Raw genomic sequence first — 16,506 nt, forward strand, 5'->3', positions numbered from 1 at the left:
TAAATGTGATCTCAGAGCAAAAGGCAATTGGGACCAAGTATGTTTAAAGAAGTCAAAATATAGCCTGGCCTGTGGTGGTGTAGTGGGTAAAAGCGTCGACCTGGAACTCTGAGGTTGCTGGTTTGAAACCCCAGGGTTGCCTTGTCAAGGCACATATGGGAGTTGATGCTTCCTGCTTCTCCCTTTGTTCTTTCTATCTCTTTCCTCTCTCTGTCTCTTTCTCTGTGTCTCCTCTCTCTAAAAAAAAAAAAAAAAAAAAAAAGGTATAATTGATAACTGGCAGTTCCTGTTAACTGAGCCCTTACTCTGTGCCAAGGGCTGTGCTGAACTCTCAACTTTTATCTCATCCCCATAGTCCTGTTGAGGCCAGATGGTATTAGCTCCCTTTATGGCTTCAGGCACCAAGGCACAGAGGGAGGCAGTCACACTGCCAGTGGTTGGCAGAGTGGAATGTGTGACCCTCGGCCCCGCCATGTCCTGGCCTCCTAGGAGCCGTGTCTGCAGCCTTGGTGCCCATGGCCTGGCGAGCCGCACAGTGCCCACACAGAGAAGCCCCTCTCTTCAGGCTCCAGTGGGGGGCTCCTCAGACATTTATCTCTTTGTCCCTTTCAAACAGTGATTTTCAAAATGTTCAGAACCTAGAGAGGCAGAACCCTCTGATGTCAGCTGTCGGGCAGACTCGCTATAAATTCTGAGTGGATCCTAGATGACTAAGAAATTTTCTCCTTTCTTCTTCCCCCATAATCTGAAAAGACACCCAACAAGTTCATCTTTCGGTTTAAATTTGGCCAACGTCTTTAGTCTCCGGATGTCTCAAATTAGGAATCCTGAGCACCTGCTGTTTGCTCTTTCATGCATAACGGAAAAGCTGGAAGAACAAAGTTACCTTTCAAATTTGATGTGACCTTCCGCTTCTCTGGTGGATGTTGAGTCTTCTCTCCCAGGAGGAGATACCAACCCAATTAAATCTCTCTGAAGACTTTCAACAAACTCGGGTAGGGAATCTGGGTGACTTCTGTGTCCTTGGTGCCGGTCTGGGGTCTGTTCTACCCCAGCATCCCTCCCTGGGCCACCCCCTGTGTAGGGATCACAACAGGTGGCCAGTTTACTTACTAGAAAGTGAGGCTTGGTCCAGTGCTTACTACATGCTGGGCTCTGTTAGGTTCTTTATACCCAACGTCAGTGATGCTGGTCCTAACAACCATGCTGTGAAGTGGGTGATCCTAGCCTCGTGTTCATGATGGGACAACTGAGGGTCAGGGAGGATAAATGAATTGACCGGTCTCACAGCCAGTAAGGTGTGGACCTGGGATTCGAACCCCAGTCTTTCTGACTCCAGAACTTGTTTATATCTATGCCACCACCCATCCTGTGGAGTGAAGGGCGAATCCAAGCTGAACTACCCATGCCCTACGCTGCCCTGCTCACAGACCAGCAATGAGCAGCCTCTACCACAGGACAGACAGGAGATGCTGGCCAGTGGGTGTCTCCACAGGCAGGCTGTATCAGGCCAAGGCCACGCTAGGCACCTGAGGCAGGGGCTGTCTTCATGGACTGGTTAGAACGGGTCCTTCCCCCCTCTTCCCAGGTGGCTGCCCTTTGGGGTGCTGCTCTGGACATGTCCAATTTAGGACTCAGCCGGGTATGTCTCATCACAGCAGGGCCCAGCCTTGCTCCTGTAGGCGCTGCCCAGCCTTTGGGGGTGTGGAGTGGGAGGGGGGCCCAGAGTGAGCTTTGGTGTCCAGAGGAGGCAGGCCTCCTCTGGGAGCAGAAATCGGTGTGTGGCTGGTGGTGAGGGCCAGCCTCGGGCCAGGAATCTCCAGAACACTGCAGCACCTCCACACGTTAGCTAGTTTAAGCTGCTACACAGTGAATCTGCTAGTAGGTGTTATCAGCCCATTTTAGAGATGACAAAACTGAAGCCCATAGAGCTTACACGGGCCTGGGATTCAAAGCCAGTGTTCTCCACTGTCCTGGTGTGGCCCTACTTCTCTATAGGTCACTTGAATCACTTGGATGTCACAATGATCTTGCTTGCTTAGGGGCTTCTGAGCCCAGCACAGAATAACCCTAGCCCAAGTACCCAGTGCCAGATGCTGGGTCAGGTGGTGCCTTTCCTTCTAGCCAGGACATGTGAGCTGTGTTCCACAGGGGTCCGGACTTCCTCAGGCCACATGGGCAGTTAAGCACAGCCAAAAATTTGAGCTGTATTCTTTTCCACAGACCACATGCCCAGTCCTTCATCCACCCCATAGGGAGAAAAGAGAAGTAAGTCCCTTCCCCACATCTGCTGGAAGGAGGCCACGTGCTTGAGGTCTGCTGGCTTGCGGGGAAGTGGAAGTGATTATGATGAGAAGAGGCTGGAGAAAGGACCTTGGTGGATTCTCAAGCACATAATGAGCATCAACTCATCACCATCTCTTCATTCTCCCTCCCCCAGGGCCCAAGGTCTCATCTGCAGCTTGAACTGCTGGCACAGATGCCTGGAAGAGAGAACAGGGAGTGTGATTATGAACAAGGCCTCTAGAGTCATGGGTCTGACTCTCAGGTTTGCTACTTACTAGTCGCGTGAGTTCCTGGCAGATGACTTAACAGCATGGGTCTCAGTTTACTCATGTGTTAAATAGGCGATAATAGTGCTGTCCAGACTGGGGTGCTGTGAGGAGTACATGTTAATGACTGAGTTAATACCTTCAGGGTGCTAAGAACACTGCCCACTGTGAAGTGACTGTAAGGGCAGCTCTATGGGCAGGCAGGACGGGGGCTGGGGGAATGAGTGAGGATGACCAGTCTCACCCCAGAGGTAATGTCCTCCCAAGGTGGCAAAGTTGGGGAGGAGCCAAGTTGAGGAAGCTGTCCCACCAGCTTCTAGATGCCATCAAATTTGCCTTCAGGAAAAACTTTGGAAACTTCCTGTCTAGTCACAGTCAGGATTCAGTCAAGATTACATTTCCCCCTAGCTGTCTCAAGTAGGAAATAAATCTCTTAATAAAGAGATGCTGCTCACAAATTGTTGAAGGGCTAGGGGTGTGAGGCGGCCTCTGCCAGGGGTCGGGGAGTCGGGAAAGGTTGGAGCGGGAACTGCTGCGGGGTCCCTGCGGAGTGCTGCTCCGCTCTCATTGGCAGGAGCTGATGGGAAGCCTGCTGGCCCGTGGAGGCGGGGAAATGGTTCGCAGGCTTCCAGCCTGGGATACAGGAGGGCACGCTGAAGGGAAGGGAGGTGGTGCTGAGATGCCTCCAGACCATCTGTCACCCTCTCTCCCCACCCTGACACTCCTGGTGAGCAGAAGGAGAGAAACCAGGTGGTTAGTCCAGAGAAACCTAGCAGCCGCAGCGACTACGTGTCAGGCGCTATGTGAGTCTCACTCATTTTATCTTTAATCCTCACGACAGCCACGTGGGAGCTGAGACTCTGAGAGGTGAAGTGACCTGATAAAGAAGTGACAGAACCAGGACTATATCCCAGGTCTATCTGCACATGAGCTGGTTCCTGCCCCTGGATGCTCTCTGAGCCAGGCTGGGGGTCTAGAGTCATTCATTCAACATCTACTGACTGAGCACATCCTGTAAGCCAGGCTGGGTTAGGTGCTTGGAATGTGGCAGCAAACAAAATGACAAAAATCTCATTCTCATGGAACTGACATTCCACTGGGTGGAGAGAATACTGAGCATCCCAAATATGTGTAAATAATCTATGTGGTGCCCAGTACTAGGAAGGAGAAGAGCAGGGGCAGAGGACAGAGCAATACAGTGGGCCAGTGCTGCTTCATATAGCTTGGTCAGGGACATTTGAGCAGAGATTTACAGGAAGCAGGCAAACACGTGGCTGTTTGAGGAAAGTATTTGGGACAGAGGAAATGGCAAGTGCAAAGCGCCCGAGGCAGGGGAAGTACAGAATAGAAGGAGCAAGGAGCTCACTGTGGCTGGAGAGGAGACAGCTGGGAAATGAGGCCGTGGAGCAGGTCCTGCCCGTGGGACCTCAGGGCCATGGCAAGGGCCTTCGAGTTGCTTCTGAGTGAGATGGAGTCATGGGAAGTTCTGTGCAGAGAAAGACGAGATTGCGGAGGATACACGGGGAGGCTCCGTACAGAGACCTCAGGGGACGCTAGCAATCATCTTGGGTCAGGCCCAAGAGAAAGCAGGCTCAGAGCTTGAAAGGGGGCAGATGGAGCTTGAAGAGGGAGTCGCATTTCCCCCGTTTTCCTTCTGGAGGAAAACGCCGTGTGCCTGGCCCGGGGCTTGGGTTTGGTGGTGTTCCCAAGTCTGTGTGTCTGTGATCTGCGTCTGGGGTTTGTGCACCCTGTGCGATGTGGAGAGCTGACCTAAGTCCCTGCCGGCCATGAGACTGTGGCGCAGCGAGGGTCCCCAGGCATGTGTGTCATTTCTCTGGGTGTGTGGAGCAAGTGTGTGTTGGCCCAGTGGGCTTGAGTGTGCTGCAGGTGTGCATACCTGAACGTGAGCATGTGGACCCGAGTCTGGGGTTGAGCAGGCACGCGTGTGTGCGTGTGTGTACCTGCTTGTCTGTAGGGGGCAGCGATGGGGAAGGTCTTTGAGTTTGGCCCGTCATCCTCCTGCTTGCTTGACATTCCAAAGCTCAGCACCAGTTTTTACAGTCAATCAAAACTACTCCTGGGACCCAGTGCTTTAATGGACACTTCCTGGGTACTTGGGTTGAAGATCTGTCCCCTGGAGGTCTCTGACAGCTGAAGTAGAGAGAAGTCCCAGCCCCTGACCCCACAATGCAGTGCTTTAAACCCAGAGACCCCGCCCCTCCCTGCTGACCAAGTTGGGCCAGGCTTCTCACCACCCAGTTAGGAAGACTGTCTGATATTTGGGCTCCACCAGCCCTAAGAGTCAGGTTTCTAAACCTGGGCAGCTTCAGGAGAAGCTCCGACTTCAGCATTGTGGAACGAGCACAGAGTTAGGAGTCAGGAACCTGGTCTCAAGTCCCACTTCTGTCACTACTTCGGAACTGTGGTAAGATGACTGCTCAGTTTCTTCTCCATAGAGTGGGTACCCACCTCATGGTGTTATTAGGAAGATTAAATGAGCACCTACTATGTACCAGGCACTGTGCTAAGGGCACAGCAAATGAATTATCTCATTTAGTTTTCACAATAACCCTCAGAAGTGGGTAGGGTCCCCATTTTCCAGAACAGGAAACAGAGACTCCAAGAGGTGAGAGTACTCACCAGTGCTTTCTCTTTCATAGTGGGTCCCTCGCACCATATCAAACCTGACATTTTGTAGAAACCCACATGGGGCTTGGAGAGGGGATGGGACGTGTCTAAGGCCACACAGAAGGGCAGGGACCAGACCTCAGGTCCCGTCCTTTCTTCCTCTTCAGAGAGTGAGGCTGTAGGGCAGAGGAGACACCCACACATTAGCAAACTACAATTATGGATGTGTGGAGCCTCCACCTGCCCTCCTGGTGTGGGGGGAAGCCACGAGGTGTCATCAGGCAGAGCCACCGGTACGGGCCTGACACAGACACTGTGGTCCAGGCTGGTGCTTGGTCTCTAAGAGCAGACGGATTTCTGTCTAAAGCAAGGAACCTCAGCGTGTCTCGGTCAGGGGAGGCCTTGGCTGGGCCGTGGTGCCCGGGGGTGGTTCTGGCCCATGGCGATGTCCTTTGAGCATGGTATTCAGTCAGCCCCAGCCCTGTGGAGTCACCGCGGGTGGGCGGCAGAGGCCCTGGGTATGCCCGCTTCCACTGCCCGAAAAAGATCAGGAGAGAGGATGTCTCAGATGCTGCTTTATCGCAATAAGCTTGTCGATTCAGCTCATTACATTTAATTAGAATTATTTAATTAGAATCTTAATAAAAGGAAAGCGGGAAGAAGGCTGAGACACAGAGGTAAGGAAATTCGTGCTGAGCGTGTGAAGTAGACCCAGCTGGAGAGGTGGGTGGCAGAGGGGCTGCCAGGACATTTGCCTGGAAGGTTGGGGAAAGGGGTCTACAGGTGCCAGGACCGCCAGGGCCCAGGGCTGGGCTCTTACCCACCCATTCTTTTTTTTTTTTTTTTTTTTTACAGAGACAGAGTCAGAGAGAGGGATAGATAGGGACAGACAGACAGGAACGGAGAGAGATGAGAAGCATCAATCATCAGTTTTTCGTTGCGAGACCTTAGTTGTTCATTGATTGCTTTCTCATATGTGCCTTGACCGTGGGCCTTCAGCAGACCGAGTAACCCCTTGCTCGAGCCAGCGACTTTGGGTCCATGCTGGTGAGCTTTTGCTCAAACCAGATGAGCTCGCGCTCAAACTGGCGACCTTGGGGTCTCGAACCTGGGTCTTTCCGCATCCCAGTCCGACACTCTACCCACTGCGCCACCGCCTGGTCAGGCTTACCCACCCATTCTTTACCAAGTGGCCCCGATGTGCCGGCCACACCATGGGCTGAGGACACAGGGCATGTGGAGATGCATAGGACCTATTTGCTGCCCTCGAGGGAAACAGACAAGAAGCTAGATAGTTACAATGCCCTGTGCCAGAGGCTCTGATGGAACAGGCAGAGGTCCCAGTGCCAGCCACAGACTGGACATCTAACCTGGCCCGGGCTTAGGAAGGCTTTCCAGAACAGAGGTGCCTGCAGCGACACCTGAACATGGACTTAGAGAAAGATGAGGAGGAAAGGGCTTTGGAGGCAATGAGTTTGAGGTGTCTGGGGGGCAGGGTGGCATGGCGGTTCAGGGCAAGGACCTGGAGCCAGGTGGTGCTGGTTCTCAGTGAGGCTGGAGAGCCAACCTGGTTTTAGTCAGGGGAGAGAGTCTCCCCCTTTACCTGCCTTTCTCTCCCCCCACCCCTGCCCCAGAGAAAATTCACAAAGAAGCAGGTGGTCCATTGCCACCCCTTAGGGAACCAGACCTAGCATGGAGCCCGTGGTGTGCAGGTATACCATCTCTCCAGTAAAAACAAAACAAAAACAAAAAAACAGCACCGATTTGTAGCATTTGCTGATTTCCATGGTGTAAATATCCCCTCCATGGCCAATTTCAAGCTGCCAACATAAATATCACTGAACATGGAGTTAGAATGCACACCATCCAGCACCCCTGGATAAAGCCAACCCAGAGGATGCCGGGGCTGCAGAGAGGAGCACCAGTCCCGCAGACAGCAGTGGGGGCTGCTGGGGCCAGCCACGTGGGGAGCCCACCTACCCTGGCCCTCCACTCTTGCAGTTTCCCGTTACAGGCCGCTGAACACATCCCACACGCTGCAGGCGTGCAGAGCAAGAAGAGGAGAGCAACCGGGACCGGCTTTGACGATCTGTCAGCTGTCGTGCAGCAAGCAGAGGAAGAGGAGGCTGTGAATCCAACTGCGTTGTAATCTGGCAATGCAAAGGATCAGACTTTGAATTTGGTTTTCCACAAACTTAATCCTACTGCAGTAAAAGATAAGAGAGCTTTTAGCCCAGCTGTAGAAAGTTCTAGGCTCCAGTCTATGCCTTGAGCCCAGAATTTAGCAACTGAAGCTTGTTAGTCTTTTTCCTTTAATTGTCCAGTCCCAGAGGAGCGGCCACCCCACCTTTGGAATCCCCGTGCCGTTGGCGTGTTCCATGGCAATAGCGGCTTGGGCTCAGAGCTCTGCCTTCAGTGGCACTTTTTTTTCCAGATGGCCACAGGCCATAATTTAATTAATTAATTTAATCTAATTAGCGGTTTCATCACTACATACCACAGGCTGCTTGATGCTCATCCCTAGATACTGACCAGCAGGCTGCTCGATGCTCATCCCTAGATACTGACCGGATTTTCTCTTCCTTCAACCCCAATGAGACCAGGTCATTTCCCCCCCAATTTCCTTATGGGCGTCTTGTCTGAAACCCACTCCCTTAGACCAGTTTCCAAACCAGTCAGGTTTCTGGGTGGAAAACAATGGAAACGGAAGCCCACTAATTTAAGCAGAACAGGAATTTATTGGCAGGGCGCCAAGCAGCTCACAGACTTTATTAGAGAACAGGATCAGGGAGAGGACAGAGCTGGAAGGCGGCTGGCATGAGTTCCCCGTATGAGAAAGGGGGTTGAACGCTGATCAGGAAAAAAGACAAAACAGCAAATGTTTGCCTTGGCCAGGCACTGAGCTAACGTGTACCTGCATTACCTCCATTTAATCTTCACAGTTATCTTTTGAGAGGCGTTACATTTATCAGATTCATTCTAGAGCTGGGGAAACACGATCTGAGTTTCTTCATCAGTAAGGACCGTGGACTTTGGGGGTACGGCGAGGACCCAGCTGGAGCCCCTGGGTGCTGGACAGCTCGGGGCCAGGGTTTGGCGGGGGCTGTCCTACGTTTAGGCCATCCTTGGTCTTTGGGCCTCGCAGAGGTGGGAAGAGCCTGTCCAGTCTGATTACTGGTTCTAGACACTACGGCTATAGCCCTGCTTGAGACAGGCCCCATGGAGGACTGTGGCAGCCACAGCTGAGCCAGAGGGCTTCTTACCAAAATAGTGTAACAGGAGCATGGGTTTTGCGTCAAGCCTCAGCACATGGGCAGTCTGTCATGGCACCAGCTGCAGCCACCAGCCTCCAGGGGGGCCCGTGCTGTGCAAACAGAGAGACGCTGGGTTCTGAGACCCAGAGGTGTGAGCCCTGCGCCCCACACCAGGAAAGAGGAAAGGGAGTCTAAAAGAGAAGTCTACCAAAGCCCAAACATTGGCACAGGGCCCCCCCTGCTGGGCCAGGTCTCCCCCATCAGACTAGTAGTTCCTAAATCAGAGGGGGTCTCCCTTCTTCAGACTGGAGGCTCCTTCGAATAGTGACATCTCTTCCAACAGATGCAGGAGTCCTGTATGCAAGGCTGTTTCCTGCCTCAGGCTGGGGCTTCTAAGGGTGGGGGTGCCTCCTCCCTCAGATTGAGGCAACTGCAGGCAGGTTGAGTGTTCTAAGAGGTCAGTGTCAACAAGAGCCACGCAGGGTGGAGACAGGGGACTAACAGAGCTGACGGAATCTGGTTAATCTGGTTATGCTGAAGGGGACATTGAGACCCAGAGAGGGGCGGGACCAGCTGAGTTCATCCCCCAAGGGTAGCTGACCAGGACAGTCTCCTAGGACTCGTACCTCCCCAGCCGGGAGGAGTTGGGGTGACAGGGCAAGGGGTGGCCTTAGGATGCAGCTCCCAGAGCCAGGCAGGAGGAGGCAGCCCTGCAGGGACCCAAGCTACCATCCTGCCCCTTGCCCCTGTTGTTCCGTCTCGGATCTTTGAATCCTTAGACAGATTCCTAGGCAATTGTCTCATCTCACTAGAGCTGACAGATGTGCACAGCTGGAGGAGGGACTCTGTGGAATACAGTCGTGCCTGACATGGCCAGGGCTATGGGAGGTGGAAATCTCGGTTCTAGTCCCGGCCTCCCCCTTTATCTGGTTGTGGAGCCCCGGGTAGGGCTGTGGCCTCTGGCTCTCAGTTTCCTTCTCTCTTTAATGAAGGAAGTTCTTTAGTCTTTCATCGGCCATTGGCCCATGATGTGTCCGGCTCTGTGCTGAGCCTACTGCGAGCCAGACCCCGCAGCCCTGCCTCCGAGGAGTTTGTGCTCCACGGGGAGCTGACAGTGAACGTCTGTAGCCAGTTTATCTCTCTGAGTACAGGGTCTTAACAGGGAACAGTTTCATCTTTCTTTAATTGCTGGCCCCAGCTGTGCAGTGGCAGGTCCCAGGATGTTGTGGTCACATTCAATTATTACAAGACCATCTGTTTGAAGTCCAAATCCCAGAGGCAGTTTCCCTTCCTTTGTCCTCAGCCACCAGACTTGAGGGACTTGGAGAGAGAGAGAGAGAGAGAGTGTGTGTGTGTGTGTGTGTGTGTGTGTGTGTTACCTGGCATAGAGCAAGGGCTACTAGTTTACTTGGTCTTCTTGATTTTAGTATCTTGGTGGGGGGGGAGATGACGACAAAGTCTTATTCTGGGATACTTCCCTAGCCCTTCCATTTTTTTTCAAAATTAAATTTTTATTTTTTAAAAACAGTGGTAAAGTATATATAACATAAAATCTACCATTTTTACTGTTTTTTCAGTGTACAGCTCAATGGGGTTACATACCCTCACACTGTTGCCACCGTCCATCTCCAGAATTCTTTATCATCCCAACTAAACCCCCCCCCCATTTTAAAAGAACAGCTGTTTTGAGGTATAATTCACATAACATACAATTCACCCATTTAAAGTAAACACATTAGTGGTTTTTGGAATATTCACAGCATTGTGTAACCAGCATTACACTCAGTTTTCAAATACCTTCATAACCCCTAAAGGAAACCCCCCATCCATTGGAACCCCCACCCCATCCTGCACCAGGTTCCCCCCACCTTATCCAACTACCGATCTGCGTTCTGTCTCTCTGGATTCGCCTGTTCTGGACGTTTCATATCAATGGAATCATACAATACATGGCCTTTTTTCACTTAGCATAATGTTCTTAATGTCCATCGATGTAGTCACAGGTGGCAGTACTTCCTCCTGCTCCATTTTGAAGCCTAGTTTCTCTGGTGTAGATGCTGAGGGAATCAGGGTTCAACAGGCAACATCTTTTCCCCACCCACAGCGGGGCTCCTCTCTGTGAATTATCCTGCCAGCACCATTGCCCTGAATATGGCAGGCGTCTGAATACTGGCTCTCTGCTGGGCATGTGTGTGTGCCCTTCAGGGGTCCCCTGGTGTGGGTATCTGGCTCCTCCCTCTGCCCCCCTCCCCAGCTCCCACCTGCAGCACTCCGCGGTTCCTATCACAGGGCTCCTTATATATGTGTGTGGGTGCCTTCCTGGATGGGTACCAAAGATGGCACAAGCCCAGCTAGTTTCTGTGACGTCTGCTGACCCTCACCAAGAGGCGGGCATGCAGGCTGCCCCATGGCCAGGCCCTTCCACCCTGCTGTTTCTCCACTTCTCTCCTCCCCTGTGCAGATGGGCCTGGGGCCAGAATACGTCTGCCCCACCCGCCGATGTTCCCAGGAGGGGGATGCCAACCTCACCTCCTAGCAGGACTTCTCCTTCCATAGTAACAGGGGATTTTCTTGGCACCTCTCCCAGTGGTGTGGGTGGGAGTGGTCTCTGGGGAAAAGGAGAGGAAATCCATAGTGTCCGTGAAACTGAAGCATCACATCGCCAAAGAATCCCCCTCCCCCGCCATCTCCCAGAAGAAGAAGGGTGGTACTCTCTGTGCGAGGGCCAGTCTCGCCCTCAGCAAGCCTTGGAGGGGCCATCTGACCCAGTTCTGAAGAGGGGGGCCTCTCTTCAGAACATGAGGTGCTCAGCAATTATTCACCCCAGCTCTGCACCCAGTTGTCAGTTCTGGGGCAACTGGAGAAGTTCCTCCCAATGTTCTATTACACATAGGATCCTACCCTCATGTGAGCATTCCGACAAGTGCTATCAAAGGAGTGTGGAGATTATTCTGGTGCCCCCGGGGGGTGCCCCAGGAAGTGAGTTTTGAGGGAAGTCCAGGCTGAAAGAATAGTGTACCCAAGTTCCTGAAGCAGGAAGGAGTATGGCACGTTGGAGAGACAGAGGGCCGGTGTATTGGGGCAGAGACAGGAGGCTGGTAGGGATGGGGCTGGGCTGGCAGCAGCCTGGGCACAGCAGCCACCGCAGTGGTCACAGACCATTCACCCTGCACAGCCCTTCCTATCCAATCATCACGAAAGAGGAAATCACTCTGCTATTCTTCCTTTGCAGGTGGAGGTTTTTGCATCTTGCTTAAAGAGGTGAGGTGACTTGGCCAAAATCACACAATAAATATGCAAGAAAGCTGTAATTTGAACCTGAGTCTGGAATTGGGGGTTCACCTGCACAGGACAGGCCGGGTCTCGGAGATCATTAGACTTGACTGTGCTCCATGATCCCAGCAGACCCAAGTGGGATGCCTGTGCTGCCCAGACCTACCCCTTCCCTTTGCCTGGGAGCCTGAGTGGGCTGAGACATAGGCGGGCTCTGAGCAGTCTCGGAGGAAAGGAGGCATGATTGGCAGGAGAGGTAAGGGCCTTGGCACTAGCAGCCCTGGGCTCTGCCTCATAGTTCTCTTGGGCTGTGTGACCCGGCATCAGTATCTTCCTTCTCCGATGGTCAGGTTCCTCTTCTGTCAAATACTCACCCTTCTTCATTTTATTCCCATTTTACAGTTGGCCCAGAAAGGGGAAGTAAGGCAGTGCTCCTGAGGGCCCCACGACCAGCCCAGGGCTCCTTCCTCCATTCCTGCTGCGGTCCTCTCAGGGATGTGGGCAGGGGCACACGCAGTGGACTTAGGGCAGGCAGTTGATGCAGAGGTGCAGGTTTTGAAAGACTGGGACTCTTGTAACAGTCAGGCTCGGGGGAGTGCAGCCTGGGCCACTTCCCCTCCCTGTACCCATCTCCGGGCCTGCCTGGCTGCTGACTGATTTCCCTGGAGCCCCCTTTGGTCTGTGCAGACCATTTCCTGCAGACACCAGACTCCCACAGTAGCACCGCATTCCCAAGGACCCCTGTTTCCCACGTACCACGTGCACACGTGTGTGTATGTACATGCACATGTGTGCACACACACTCACATGCCCATGTGCCCAGCACTGCAGCTGGGGTGCAGTTTTGGCTGGGCTGAGGGTGGGGTGTGTCAGTTATGCCTGAGGGTCTCCTGCCTGTTCCACCTTGGGTACAGCTCAGACTCCAAGCCGGAGGGGCTGGAATGGCAGAGCCCTGATGGCCCTCAGTCCAGTCTCAGGTGCGGATACATGCCCCTGAGCCCCAGCCCAAGTCTGAACCATGACTCTGGTTCCAGGCCAAGACTCACACCTGCCCTGAGACTGAGCCTTGCCCTGGCTCCATTCTAAGTCCTGGTTGTAGTCCCAGACTGAGTCCTAATCCTGGTTCCAATCTGAGCTCTGGCCTTGTTCTAGAACTGAGAACTGAGTTCTTTTTTTTTTTTTTTTTGTATTTTTCTGAAGTTGGAAATGGGGAGGCAGTCAGACAGACTCCCGCATGTGCCCAACCGGGATCCACCCGGCATGCCCACCAGGGGGCAATACTCTGCCCATCTGGGGCATTGCTCTATTGCAACCAGAGCCATTCTAGCGCCTGAGGCAGAGGCCACAGAGCCATCCTCAGCGCCCGGGCCAACTTTGCTCCAATGGAGCCTTGGCTGTGGGAGGGGAAGAGAGAGACAGAGAGGAAGGAGAGGGGGAGGGGTGGAGAAGCAGATGGGCACTTCTCCTGTGTGCCCTGGCTGGGAATCAAACCCGGGACTCCTGCACGCCAGGCTAATGCTCTACCACTGAGCCAACCGGCCAGGGCCTTAGAACTGAGTTCTTATCTTTTTTCTAGACTGTTCTTTAAGTCTGGTCCCAGGTAAACTCTTACTATAGACTAAGCTCTAACCCTAGCTCCCCCTTCCCCCATACTAAATCTTGACTGTCCTCATAGATTCAGTCATGATCTGGCTCTAAATCAGTCCTCACTTCAGTCTTTGGCTGAACTGTGATCGTAGCCACAGACTGACCTGTAATTTCCAAATGACAGACCAACTCTTGACTTGAAAACTAACCCAGTGGAAGCTCAGGGCCCTTCCAAATGGCAGAATTTGTGTTGGAAGGAACACTAGTGTTTCATTGGGTGGAGCTGTGGGGAGTGCACAAAGCACGAAGTGGGTGTGGAGGATGCAGCAAAAGCAGTGACCAAGGACTGGTGTCCAGACTGCGAGGGGGTGTGGAAGAACTCGGGGTCAGAGTCCACAGCTGTGGTTCTAATCGAGGCTCCTTGTTTACCGAAACCGGGTTTTGGATGAGTCCATTGCCTTGTTGAGGTTTTTCTTCATCTTAGAGTGGCTCCACCTGCTTTCCTCTTGAGTTATGGCTCCTTGAGAGTGTCTTTTGCCATCTTGCCTTTAGGTCTTCTTATATACTGTGCCCTTTGGCTGGACCACTGTTCTTTCCTTGTCTACCCATGCAGCCCCAAGGCAAAATCCCCCTTCCCCTGGGAAGTCTCCCTGAAGCTCCTTGTGGTGGGCGTCACCCGGATTGCCCTTCAGTGGAAAGCCTGGTGCCCCAGGACTGCAGATAGCCTCCACTCTTCAGCTGTCTCCCCGTCCAGGGCTGCCCACATTCAATGACTGATCCGTGACTGAGGGTGGGGAAGAGAATCAAACACCAAGCCATCTGCAACCAATTCAGGATAACTCCGAAGGGCTTTTCTAGCTCCAAAGCTCCCACAGGGCCAGCTGAGGTTGTCAGTGAACCTGTATTGGGGTCTCCTCTCTCCCCCAACTCAGCTTCCTGCCCCTCCATTCCACAGATGTCGCTCTCGGAACACTCCCCACTAAACATCTGCCTGCGGACCTCCATCTCAGGCTCTGCCTCCAGAGAACCCGGCCTGTGACAACACCCTCAGTCCAAGTCATGGCTTACTCCCATGGCACTTGGTCATCCTTTTTTTTTTTTTTTAGATTTTATTTATTTTAGAGAGGGGAGAGAGAGAAAAAAAAGAGAGAGAGAGAGAAGGGTGGGAGAAGCAGGAAGCATCTACTCCTCTATGTGTCTTGACCAGGCAAGCCCAGGGTTTCGAACCAGCGACCTTAGCATTCATTGCAGGTTGATGCTTTATCCACTGCGCCACCACCAGTCAGGTGGTCATCTTTTTGTAACAGTCACAATCTTAGGGCACTTCCTTGTTTCCTGTCTACTTCCACTAGCTTTGTTATGCAAGGGGACATGGACCCACAGCATCTGCACACATGGTGCAGACGAAGGTCACTGGGGTGGGCGGGTGGACTTAGAAGTGAAGCGGCAGTAGAGTGCCTGCAGTCCCCCGAGCTGTCTTCGCCCTCCGTGTGGACTCTCACCCCAGCAAGCGTGTCCTCCAATGGCCAGTGTTCCAGCAGAGCGAAACCTGCCCCAACCGGCAGGCTGGACACGCAACAAGCCCCAGGAGGAAGGACCCACCCCAACTGTTGGCCGAAGAGAGAAGACATGTAATTTCTCTAAGTAACAAAACATATATCAAGGGATGTCTAGGCGTGAGCGACACTAGGGAGTGTGCTTACTAAGGCCCAGGGCCACACCCTGAGGCTTCAAGAAGAGCCTTGAAAAGTGTCGGCACACAGGAACACAGACGTCCGCCAACACTGATGTCTACTGTTCCCTGCAGACTGGTGCGGTCCAGCCAAGCCAGCTCTCTGTAAGCTTCCAAAGGCAAGGGGAAAAAATGAGCCTCCAGGGCCCTCCAGACTTGTCTCTCATCAAAAATATATGCTTCATGAGGGTCGGAGCTGTGTCTGTCTTGTTCCCTGCTCAATAAATTATGTGTGTGCTATGAATAAATTAGTGAATAGATCAAAAGATAAGGGATAAAAAAAAAGCAATTTACAAACCTGAAACATTATGCAAGGCAGGGGATAATTGGGGAGAATGGTTCTTCTAGAAGTTATTCCTTAGAAAGGGCCAAAAAAAAAAGGCTATTAATAGACCCGATTAATAAACATCAGCCAAGGTAAATGTTAACAGGAAGTACAGTACCTCTGCAAACGCTGGCAGTCTCTTAGGCAGGGCTCTGGGCCGGCAGGCGGCAGGCAAGAAAGGCCTCCTCCCTCCTGTTTGCTCAAAGCACATTCTCAGTCCTGGGGGACCCTCCTTCCTGAACCCCAGAGCAGGGGGCGGGCATAGCCCAGGTTTTCTGCTTCCTGGAAGCTCGTCCTGCTCCAACCACTCCGGCCCCTTAGATGTTTCTTAAACACACCACTCTTGTTTGTACCAGGGTTTTCCTCCTTGCTGTTCCCATTGTCCCTCTTCCCCTCACTTCCTTTAGTTTCTATATAAACATCACCTCACAGAGAGGCCTTTTTCGACCCCAATCTGAAATAGGGCCATTGCTGCCCATCTTTTATATAAAAAAATTATCTAACTCCGTTTTAATTTATCAAAAGGATTTATTAAAACTTGACATTGTATCTATACAATATATGCATTTTATTTTATTTTTATCTAATTCCCCCTCTAGAATGAAGACAGTGACTTTTCTGTCCCATTTACTGCTGTGTCTTCTAGAACAATGCGTGTCACTTCAGCAGTGCTTAGTAAGACTGCCAAGTGATTCAGTGAGGGTCAAACTGGACAGAGTCCCTGCCCTCAACCAGTTCCCCTCTAACAGGCAATGCAGGAAGCTAACTGGGCAGTTTCTCTACCATGAGTGATGTGGAGACGTGCAGGGTGCTCCAGGGGCAGTGAGGGTAGACAGGGTCAGGGAAGGCTTCCTGGAGGAGGCCACATCTCAATCAAGACCTGAGGGCTGAGTAGGAATTCTCCGAGTAAGAGGCAAGAGAAGAGTGTTCTGGGCAGAGGGATGTACAGGCACAACAGTCTGAAAGCCAGAGAGAGCCTGGAAAGTTGGTAGGTGTACAGAAGTCTCATGTGTCTGGACCTGAGTCAGGAGAGGGTAAGAGACGAGGAGCCTGGGCTTGTGGCTGGGCAGGGTCTGCTCACAGAGGGCCTGGAGTGGACGTTAAGCCTGAAAGTGACACAACCCAATCATTTTGCTCCATAAACATTCACAATCT

The sequence above is a fragment of the Saccopteryx leptura genome, chromosome 3, assembly GCF_036850995.1.
Source record: "Saccopteryx leptura isolate mSacLep1 chromosome 3, mSacLep1_pri_phased_curated, whole genome shotgun sequence".
NCBI classification, from domain to species: domain Eukaryota; kingdom Metazoa; phylum Chordata; class Mammalia; order Chiroptera; family Emballonuridae; genus Saccopteryx; species Saccopteryx leptura.